Raw genomic sequence first — 11956 nt, forward strand, 5'->3', positions numbered from 1 at the left:
CCGCAGCTCGAGCGCAGCCCCCTCCCTCTCACTCACCCGCCCGCCGCGCGCGCTTCCTCGTGCGCATGGACGAGCGGGCGGAGCACTCATGGGGGGGGGAGGAGGGGCCCGACGTGTGTGTGCGCGCGCACGCTCCAGCCCTCAGGCGACAGCAGCGGCGGCGGCAAGCCCGGGCAAAGCTCGCCCCAGCCAAGCCGATTGTGTACACCTCACATGGTCAGAAGCCGCCCTCCCTCCCCACTGGAGCTCCTCAGCAGTAGTTCCTTGGCTGCAGCTGTTGTTGCCATGAGGATGATGTCACGGACCCAACCACCGCCGTTGGGTGACGGAAGGGGTGTGTTGGCGGTGCCGACCGAGAAGCGCAGGAAGGGCGGGCTGTTGCTTTCCTTCCCCCTCCCACCTCCAGCTTTAGCGCGAGAGTTTGGTTTCTACTTAGTGTGAGGAGGCATCGGTGGCTCGGCTTTCGGCCGCGCTGGCCTGGGTGGGAATGAGAGAAGCCTGGGGAATGCCGAATCGCGGATGGGCGGGGCAGCTTCGGGGCTTGGATGGGGGCTGCTCGTGATCGGGGTCCATGTTTGGCCGCCATTTCGGAAACGTTTGTCTGTAGGAAAAGGTGAGTCTTTGGGGCGCTTCAGAGGACAAGAGGGGTGATGAAAGGGGAATCTCGGGTGCCGGTAACATTTATGGGGCGCAGACATAAATGGGTGGGGGGCGAAGAGAAGGGCCCTAACGTCTCCTCTGCGCGCGCGCTCTCCCCTTGGCTTCTCGCGCGCGGGGCGGTGCAGAGGAGAGAAAGATGAATGAAGCGCGGGACTCTGCTTATAAAAGGGCGGTTGCCGCTGCGCGTGTTCCCGATTGGGCGGGGCGGGGCTACTCTCGTGCTCTGCGGAAGTGGAAACCGCCGTGCTCCTCCCTTTGCCCCGCCCGTTGCCGCAGGTGAGGAGCTCAGAGCTGCTTTTGCTTGAGCCCCTATATATGAAGGCTAAACCCGGGCGCTGTTGAGCAAAGGGCCTCCGGTAGAAGGGGCCTTGCTCTTACTATTGCGTAGCGATGTTTTACACACACACACACACACACACACACAGCCCTCACTCAAGCTTGGGGATGTATATGTAGGTCAAAACTTGAAATACCTGGAACGTCATGTCTGATACCTGTTATACTCTGACCCCCCCCCCGCCCTTCCTTTGAGACGAAACTTTGGGACTCTAGCCATTATTCAAACATGAAAGCCGGAATAGAATGTATTAATCATCCCCCCTCCATCCAGATATCTCAGTGTTCAGAGGTGTGAGTGACAAATGGAAAGCGTTGCTTCACTTGGCCAGTTAATAATGTTAACCCTTCTGTTTCTCCAGTCACAATAATAATCAGTTTGTCTGGAAACCAGCAATATCTGTCAGGTTGTGTTTATAGTCTACTTTCCCTTCCAGCACAGACCTCAGAAATGACCCGAGCTTAACCAGAGGAAAGCAACACTATTCTATAAGGATACAAGCACCACATCTTATGTGTTTCTGCAGTTTAGGTTATGCTGCAAGTATATTAAAACGAACGCTTTAACTAGTAAAGATAATAGTGCTAAATTATTTGACACCAATAGTCCAGCCTATTGTGCACAATTTGAAGCTTACTGCTTTGCAAGCTCAAGTTGCTGCACTGCTTTGGACATTATAGAGGTTTATAACATAGGTAACATAAAGAACATGGATTGTGTACTTGTCCCCTTTCATATTTGTGGTCCTTCAGTGAAAGAGATTCAAGTCACATAAAGTATTTCCCCCACAATGTATAAATAACTTAGGAAGATGTAGGGATAGCCACTACAGTGGTACCTCGGGTTAAGTACTTAATTCGTTCCGGAGGTCCGTACTTAACCTGAAACTGTTCTTAACCTGAAGACCACTTTAGCTAATGGGGCCTCCCGCTGCCGCTGCACTGCCGGAGCACAATTTCTGTTCTCATCCTGAAGCAAAGTTCTTAACCCAAGGTACTATTTCTGGGTTAGCAGAGTCTGTAACCTGAAGCGTATGTAACCTGAAGCATATGTAACATGAGGTACCACTGTATTTGATGGTTTTAAAAGAGGATAAGAACAATTTACAGAGACCAGGTCTATCAATAGCTATTAATCATACTGGCTATGATTCTGCTTGAAAGAGTTATGGCCCTTTTGATTTCCTTGAGCTACTTTGTCAGCCAGTGTAATCGATGGACAAGCACACTTACCTACTGTTACCACACGCTTAGTTTTGTTGGTGGCCTTTTGGTCATTAGTGTGCCACATAGATAAGCCAACTGTGGGCTCTTGCGGTTTGCAATGATATAATAGACCTGCCAAACCTAGTAGGGGTTCTCAGCAGTGCAGTAGCATCAGTTAGGCCCATTTATTGGATTATGCTACTGGTCACCCAAGATAAAAAGCATACACACAAAATTCACTGTTAATATGATCAGATATGTATGTATGTATGTATCAGATACTTATAACTCATAAGTATGAGTTATGCTGGGTTGGTAGGACATGTGACCAAGCTGAACAGAGTTTCACATATGGGTAAGTGTCCCTGCGGAATACCTCTTTTTCAGGACTTAAGCCAACCTCAAATCAGATTTCTCTAACAGGAATCTAAGAGTAGAAATTCAGGGAATAGTAAGTATAAAATGGTTGCTAAATTTCTGCTGGTTTCTTGTATACTGGCTTACATTGTGCCAGTTATAATCTTCCCATCTGAAGAAGAAGAGTCATGGTTCAGTGGTATAGTGGAAAGAAAAGAGGGGAACAAATTGCTGCTTGTGGGGGAAGGGTTCCTTCTTAAGCAGTGCAGACTTTGGAAATGTTACATGAAAGTTTTCTAAATGTTCCAAGCCATTGCTATAAAGAGGAATGTGGAGGGAAGGAATTCCAGGAACAGACCTTGTTGATAGGCATACTTTGCTGTCTTCACTTTTTCTGCAGGTTAAGTAAGGCATGCAACAAAACATTATTCCCCCACCCACCCACAGATAAGTTCAGTATTTCAACAGTAAAAAATCCACCAAAATATTAAATCAATTCATCTGCAGTGTTTGCCGCAGCTGTGAATCAAAGGTTGGATGGTGAGGTTAGAAAGCAGAAAGTGTACAATTAATGGTAATATCAGCTTAGGAGAAAGTGACAAGAAGAGCTGAGAATGGATTATTTTCAGCTGCTCTTGGCTGGTTTCCCAGTTGCTTGAAGAGCAATATGAGTGGGGCAAGCCAACCAACAACCATGAAACCATGGTTAGAAAACTCTGGGTTCAGACATAATGCTAAACCATAGTTAAAGTCAGCATCAAACCATGGCTTTTTTTTTAACAGACCATAGTAAAGTGCATGACTGAAGTCACATGTAATGCTAAACTGTGGTTTGATACAATGCAAACCTGGTCAAGAGTTGATACTGAGTTAGGTGGATCAGTGGTCTGACTCTGTGTACGTCAGTTTCCTAAGAGATAAGTAATGGTCGTTTCTGAAAATATAGGGGAATTTCCCCTCCTTTTTTTGTCCAGTACAGATAACCTGTGACTTATGTTCGTTTAGCACATGCAAGTTCAACTTTACACATTTGGCTGAAAAAATTTAAAGGGGAATAGGTGTCCAGCAATCCTACCCACCACTGCACTCAGCTTGAGAGAGTGTTCAGAGGGGGCAGTTGGAGAGTGTGAGCAACCTTGCAGACAGTGTGGAGGGGAAAAGTGTGAGCTGCTTTTGGAGAGTGTGCAGAGGTGCAGGAAGAGACCAATTGTCTGTTTCTGTATTTATTTTCTTGAACAGATGTGTTCAAATCCTGTTTAGAGCTGAAACACATTGTCTGGTAAATTGTCACACAAATTATTTTAATGTTTAAAAAATCATTGTCGACATACACCTCTGAAGTTCGTAGAGTGTGCACAGACACTTATTATGAACATTGTTGAAGCTTGTTAGCCACTGTTAAAATAGAAATTTCATAGGGAAAAGAAGATACTTAACCATATTATGCAATATCCAAAGGCCCTAGTCAGATTTTGTGTTGAAATGAGGAATTTCTGCCCTTTGCCCTTCAGAACTTCTGACATCTGTTGCTAAGCAACATTTACATTCCTCAGTAATCAGCTACAAATTAGAATAAATAACTGGTACCAAAGAAAATTAAACAGCTCTGCCTAAATGCATGTATTGAGTCATTTCTTAGTCACCTATCTGTCCCAAATGGGTTTCTGAGTTGTACATAGTGTTAAAAACAAAATAGCATGACACTAAAAAAACTTGGGTAAAAAGTTAAAAACAAACCATAACTCCACAAAGCAAAAATGGTGCAAATAAATTACACCATTACACAAAATTAATTTAGTTAAAATCAGTCTAGCTAAATTTTTAAATATAATGAAGCTGGAATCAACAGAACATTATTTTGTGAGGAATCATTTTTCCCCTGTCTGCAAAAAGTGAAGAGGACAGGGATAGCATTAATTTCTCAATATTAACTGATAAGCCAAAGTCAGCAAAGTTTGAAATAAACGTGATAGATGGACCCTGTTCTGTTAATTTCTATCAGATTTTATTATGTTTAAAAATACAATTTAAAAGTGTATATGTATATATAATAGAGCAATCTTTTTCATATAAAGTTACTGTCTTCACTTTGTTTATGAAATATATACTCTTTTAATGGATTTTTAAAAGTTAAGTTAAAAAATAGAATGCAAAGAAGTAAAAATGATATTTCTTTCCAATGTTTTCAGGTCCGGGTTCATCTTTCTCATCAAATATACTAGTGAGGCTCCTTCCAAGGAATCACAGGACCATTTAAAGGAAGATAGAAGCATGTCAAAGAATGAAAGTAGTTTTTTCCACCAACTATTTAACATTTCTTATATAGGCTCATCTGAATTAGTAGCTATGAGTGTACTGGTAGAGTGTGCTTCATAGAAAATGAAGCATGTGTCTGTGAATGGTACTCAAAGCAATAGAATTTCTAGTTATGGTTAAGTCTTGTGGATTGTCGTGTAAGATTGATGCTTAATTATCTATGGTTTGCGCTTATGGAAAGGAATAATATTAGTTTTGAAAAGACCACCAGGAATGCAAACAAAAATTTTGCTGTTTTGATAACTGGCTCTGTAATTGGCTCTATTGTGTGTGTGTGAACATTTTAACAACTATAGCTTGATTGGTGGTTCTGATTAAGTTCAGTTTTGTGATGGTACATTTAATGTCTATTAGTGGTAGCAGCAGCAGAACTACCGGTATTTTTTCCCCCAGGCCCTGCATGCTAATATGTTCTGCTACTCCCCATTCATAGTAAGTCAAACAGCTGGAATTGGTTTGCATTCAGTGACTTGGGATGCAGTACATAATAAATAGTTGTTAACTCCATGTCACAACAGCATAGAAAGTGACATTTGGAATAGAGAAATAGCAGAATTAGTGAAGAACAGTGGGCAAACAAAATTTTAGTTACTGCTAGTTTTCCCCCCTAGTATGAAGTACTTGATTGTTTTGCAGGTCCTGACAATGAACACATAATTTCTGCTGCAGCTCTGTTTGCCGGTGGAAAATGTATGAAAGGATTTTTTTAAAACAATCTGTGTTATGTCCAGCAACCCTGAGCATGGAAAAGCTGTCAACCTTGAATATTTCAGTTGTTTCAGCAAGTAAAATATTTAATAAATGAGGTCAGTTTTTGTCTAGTGAAAACATGACAAAATTCTATTTTGTTTATTGAATTAAATAATTGAACAGATACTTGTGTTTTCAGCTGCTTTGAATGCTGAGGACCTTGCATGATCCCACAGTGCTGTGGAATCTGCAGGAACAGATCATCTCAGTCTAAGCAGACATTGTGATGAGTTCTTATCTTTCTGTTCTTAGTACTTTTGCCTCAAGCCTGCAATGGCTTTCTTGAAATTGGCATCACAGTGCAGATTCACATTTCATTTACTGCTCATTTTCAGCTTTTGCAAAATGGTTCTCACATTCTCTCATATGTTTTATCAGGTTTTCTTATATCTTAATTTTCCTAGATGCATCTTTTCTCGTTAGCTCTTGCTTATGTTTTAAGCGAAAGTAGGATCCCTTTCTTATAGCGTACTGCTGCAAAATAACTGCTGACTTTATCAAATCACTCAACTTGTAGGACTTCTGATTACAGTAAATGGGAAATATGCAAGATCAGTGCTCTGAATACAGGGCTGTAAATGATAAAATTATGCCTAGTGTGAGTTTCAGTAGCATCCCTCAAATTGTGTTGTTTATTCTGCAGTTAACTGTTAATCTTTGCTATGTTCTAATGTAAGCATATGTTATATTTATCTTGAGGGTAACATTTAAAATGCAACGGAGAATGCTGATGTGCCTTTCCATATATTCTGATTGAATAAATAGCAAACCACAATCACCCTTTTAATATATTTATTACATTTTTGAGCTACATTTAAAATTCAGTGGAAGAAAACAGAATTGTTTATTAATATGTGATTGCAAAATGGATTTATCTCTTCTTTCATTTGTCATGTTAGATCAGGTGTGTGGAACCTTTGCCCTCCAGATGTTCCTGAGCTACAACTCCCATTAGCATCAGCTGGCCAGGAATGATGGAAGTTTTAGTTCAGCAGCATCTGGAGGACCAAATGTTCTGTACTCTTGGAATATGTAGTATGTATTTATTGTATAGTTTTGATTTGTATTTGTGGCAAGGCTATATCATTGTAATTGTCTGATTCCTTTTTATGTGTGCTTTTGATTTAACAAAATGGATACTTATTAAAAAATGTTACAGTTAATGTTATACTCAACCATATCTTACTGACTTCACAATATTTATATAAGTATCTCTTTAAAGAATGAAATATAATTTCTTGAAGTATGAAACCCTAGCATCTCAAACTAAACAGAGAGCTAAGATCATTTCAGTTCTGCTAATGAGCAAACAAGAACATGGCTTCTCAGTTAACAGGCCAAATGCAAATCCGTTCCTCTCTGCTTGTATGTCCTCACTTGAACTTGATCCTCACAGATCTGTAAACGATTATAACTCTTGCTATAACTAGACCAATATGAGTGACTATTTTTAGAACAGACTCCTTATTTAGCCCGCATAGAACAGAAAGGATTGTTTTCCACAGCTCAGTGAAAAAAGTATAGCTTTTCCAAATGTAACATTAAACATTGTATAACTTCTGCAGAAGTAGAGCCTTACTTCACGAAGCTATGGTGTAATTAATTCCAGATGTGATTCTGTACTTCTTTGGAACCATACCAGGGCAAAAACTGGCCCTCAGCTAGTTACTTACTTATATGCAGTCAAAAAAACAAAACAAAAACACAATTAACTGCACAATCTTGCACATGACTACTCAGAAGTAAGCCACCTTGACTTTAATAGGACTTATTCCCACATGAGTAGGCATAGAATGACAGCCTAAGAGAAGTATTGTAGTGCTAGAAATAATAAGCAGCTTGGTCTCTAACTTCATATGTGGATTTCTAAAACAAAGGAACACAAGCTATTTTATCACCAGATCAGACTATTTGTCCATCCTTGCCCATTGTCTGCTTTGTCAATGACTCTTTTGTGTCTGAGGGCACTTCCAAATTTACTATTTCCAGGTCAGATTCTGTCACAAACTGGCAAATTCAGGTTGCTCAATCATAGTGTGGTGTTTGCCTCCTAGGTGGGTCATAAGAAAAGGGTTAAATGAGTGTGAAGTGATTGGCCAGTGGGAACCCAAGGGGAGGAGTTAGAGTTGTAATTGTTGGGAAGTCAGTTGGGAGTTGGAGAAAGAAGAGGGGGGATAAGTCTGTGGGTTGGTCGAGTTGTGTTGCGAGAGAGTGAGAGAAACTGATAGGAGGAGTCAGATAGACAGTTGGGATAATCAGTTAGCAGTTATTAGGAAAGGTATAAGCCGGTATAGAAACTAAGATTAAGAAACTGACAAGAAAAATTATCTGAAACCATAAACTTGTTAAGGCTTATAAAATAAACTTGCTTATTTGATTTAATGTTAACAACTGTCTGGACTCTGTGTGTACCCGGGAGAAACGGGTTGGTGGCAGCGGGAAAGCAATCATAATGGCGGCACAAGGATCAATAGACTGTCAAACGTCCAGGAACCCTGTGTGATCGCCACAGAGGGCACTTCCAAATTTACTATTTCCAGGTCTGATTCTGTCACATACTGGCAAATTCAGGTTGCTCAATCATAGTTGTGCAACAAACTTGCTTCCTCAAAAGATCATACTTCTTATGATAAGGAAAGTGATTGGAAATACACTAGAAAGTGTGAGATAACCCTGCTTTGAAGCAATATCATCTAACCACCTCACAAACAAATCAGAATGAATGCTCCTTCAATAGCCATATGTCATCTAATTTCCCTGGGGGGAAATCACAAATGCTTGATAAATGGGTCACCTGGGGGGGACCTGAGGTAATCTTTCACATCACTTGCTATTGGAGATAACAGGAACCAGAGTTAAATGTCAGTAATGTTATTTCCTCAGCTTTGGTCAGTGATTTAAAGCAGAGCTACCTGTTGTTCAACTGTAGTATCTTATTTTATACTTCAGATTCAGTAATTATGTTATTGAGTAAAACAGTTTTTTCACAACACTGTGGTGGTGGGAGGATATGCTCCCCTAAAGCCCACCTCCTATCTGGCAGTAATACTTTCATACATTGGAACTGGCAGGTGAACAGCAAATTGCGATTTGTTCATTTTCTTAAGTTGTAGTATATGTTGTGTAATAGACTTGATAGGATTTGGTGAGGCCAAGGTTTTAGAATTTAGCTGGAGTACATTAGCTTTTTTGTGCATCTTCATTCTGGTTGAGAAAAGGAAGCATTCTCCAAATGACTTTGGCTCTCTGTGATCAGCTTGTTATGCATCCAGTGATGCCTGTGAGATTTAGTGTTTTATCTGCTAGGATTTCGACTGGCAACTGAGAAAACTCATTATGCACATTTATCACATGATCCACTTCATTAGACAAATAGATCTGGGAGAATAAGCTCTCCTCCTAGAAGACTCTTCAGAGGCTCCCACACAAACTGTTTACTGATGGATAGGCTTCTTTGGTCAGAAAACAATGCATTTCTTTGTAGTGAAGTGAATGATTCAGGAAGTTCATTCTCCCCTATCCTTATTCAGAAACACAGAGAGGAAGCATGGAAAGGAACATAGTCTCAATGAAGCTACAGAGAACCTTTAGTAATAAAGTGTAAATCAATGCACAGTTAGCTGTCAGCTAAAGCCTTCACATTTGTACTGTGTACAATGTACTGTGTACCATGTACAGTACGTTGTATTGCATGGACACTGTGTCCATGTGTTAGCTGGGCTTGATAAAAATGTGTTTCTTACATGCCTAGACATGAGCCCACTCACATTATTATTATTAGTGGGAGTGGTGTAGCAACAAAACAGCTAGACTGTTAAACTGATTTATATGCAAGATTATGTTTGGGCACTGTTTGTGAAATTAACTTTGATTTTGATACATTTAGAGAATTTAGGAACATAGGACGCTATCGAGTCAGTCCATTGGCATATTTAGCTCAGTACTGTCTACACTGATACCAGCTTTCCAGAGTTTCGTGACAGGAGTCTTTCTGAGCCCCACGTGTAGATACAAAGCAGGAGCTGCACCTTTGAGCAACAGTCCTTTTATGAGCTTCCCTTCTGCTGGGAGGCCCTTATCTGTGCTGATAAACTAAGCTGTATAGCTGCTGCTTGACTGTACAAATATTATTTTAATGGAACAGGTGTGGCTATGCTGAAATTCATGAGCTTTGTGCGTTTTTTAAAAAGTGCAATGAAGGCTAGAAATCAATTAAAAGGCTTTTAGGACACAAGCACACTGAGGAACTTGTCTTTGCTGCTTCCGCTCTTCCTTTTCAGATAAAGGGAAGCTCGCCAAAGCAACTGGCAAGGACCCTTTTCAGGATTCAGCAGCATCCTACATTCATTGTACAGAACTGGAGCTGTGGGCATAAATAGAAGCATTTCTGAAGCCTGATTACATAAGGCCTGAAATATAAGCTCATTGCCCTCCTTTTCTATCTAAATACAAATGGCAGCGCTACACTATAGGGACCCCAAGGTAAGGGTTACCTATTTTTCTGATCCAGCTCTCTAAACAGCAGAACAATTCTTGATTAGGACAAGGAACAATCTTTAAATAAACAAATACCCTTTGCCTGATTATCAGAAAGAACACGAACAGAGCTGCTTTAGTAAGCCCTGGCCACTGGCATTTCTTTGAGTACATGACTGTATTCTTTCAAGTCTAAGTCAAACCTCCTCTGTCCCTTCAGTGATAGGATAGCTCCAAGAGGCTAGTTTCTGCCTGTTGCCATGGTAAACTTGTTGTACAAGGATATGCAGCTTTGTTTCTTTAAAAATCCAGGTATTCACCCAAGCTTCATTAATGTGGACAAGTGATAAATTATAGTAATTATCTTTCCCTTTCAGCAGCCTGTCTCGCTTGTGTGTCACAGAGCTACAAACTATTTCTCCCTTTGAACTTTACAGAGGTTAGTAGCAGTCATTCCTGATTCCTGCTGCACCCCCAGCCCTGGTAACTTGAGATAAGGGATGCTAGGCCTTTAACAACAGGCCTTTTCAATTAAACAACTCTTTTGGGCAAAGCTCTCTTGTTTATCTTGCTGCACATGTAGTAATAGGTTTTGGCTTTCTTGTTTAAATGGTGCCAAACAGAACCTAAAAGCGAGGGCGTAATTTTGAGTGTGTTTGCTAATGGAAGCTTCTCTTATTGGGCTAGCAGCAACTTGAGAGGCAAGGTGTGAACAATAGCAAGTGGGGAGGGGCTGCTGTGGTTAACACCCCCCCTCCTATTTCTCCTAACCCCATCCTGCACAGTTGCTGTTGTTAAGAGTAAAAACAGGCATGTTAAGTGCATTTAACCTCACATTTGTTTTGGCTCTTCAGAGTGGCAAATGGGCAGTTCTTGGGACGGTCATTGGCATGCACACGGGGTACACCCAGACACATCCTAATGTTTCAAAAAGACAGGGATCATAGTGAGGAGGAGAGGGTATGGAGCAGCAACCTAGCTCTGTCAATTGCCATAACCTGTGGGAAAGTGGTGGAGGGAGGAGAGACAAAAGCAGGAGGAAAACAGATACAGGCAGAATAACAAGGCTAGAATGGATCTGCAGCTTCTGCCTGTGTCTGTCTCTGGAAGTGGCAGTGGCAGTGGGGTGATTGGCTCCTCCTGTACTGCCGCCACTGGAGCCAATCATTCCCTGCCGTTTCCAGAGTCAAATGCAGGCAGAAGCTGCAGATCCATTCCAGCCCTTTCCTTATACCTGCATCTCTGTCTCGTGGCTTTGTCCAAGCTCCACTCGCTACATTTTGTAGAAAGAAATCTGTTGGGGTGAGGGGCTGCTTTTGTGGCATGCAAGCAAGGAGATGGAGGAGGATTCATCCCGCCCTTTGCTTCGTCAGTTAATTGCAGTAATGTGATTGAGCAATTTAAGTCCATAACACCTGGTGAGAGATCCTCTCATTCTTTAGGACAGAAAGAAAGACGCCATATGTTTTGGCTGGTTTAGGTTAGCTCCTTATCTGGTTAATGATAAAAATCATGAACATGGATTGTTTGTATATGCCTGTTTATCTACAGGGGAAAAATGGTATTTTGTGTCTCATTTTTTAAGTTTGCATTTTTAAAATAAAGTTTAGTTAATTTTTAAAAACGTTTTAGTTTCTTTAGTTTCCTTGGATAAAAACAATGTCATTTATGAGTATGCATTCAATAAATATTCACCTTAAAGAAAATTCCCCTGGGTGCACACTAATGAAATGTTCGGTTCATGCCTATAGGTACAGTGCAGCACTGCAATGGATAATGGGACTAATAGGTTACTTGTACCTTTTTGGTACAAGTAAGGTTACTTGTACCTTTTTGGAAGTTTCCTGTCAGCTGC

The 11956-nt window shown here is 41.0% G+C and overlaps 1 long non-coding RNA gene across 1 annotated transcript; it reads left to right on the plus strand.

Moving 5' to 3' along the window:
* The first annotated feature begins 120 nt into the window (after window positions 1-120).
* LOC309339357 lies at window positions 121-11725 on the plus strand. Its single transcript, XR_014155227.1, has 3 exons — window positions 121-613; window positions 4749-7614; window positions 8166-11725. It is a non-coding gene; the product is annotated as an uncharacterized lncRNA (long non-coding RNA).
* The last annotated feature ends 231 nt before the right edge of the window (window positions 11726-11956 follow it).

The sequence above is a fragment of the Podarcis erhardii genome (assembly GCF_964252035.2).
Source record: "Podarcis erhardii genome assembly, chromosome: 3".
NCBI classification, from domain to species: domain Eukaryota; kingdom Metazoa; phylum Chordata; class Lepidosauria; order Squamata; family Lacertidae; genus Podarcis; species Podarcis erhardii.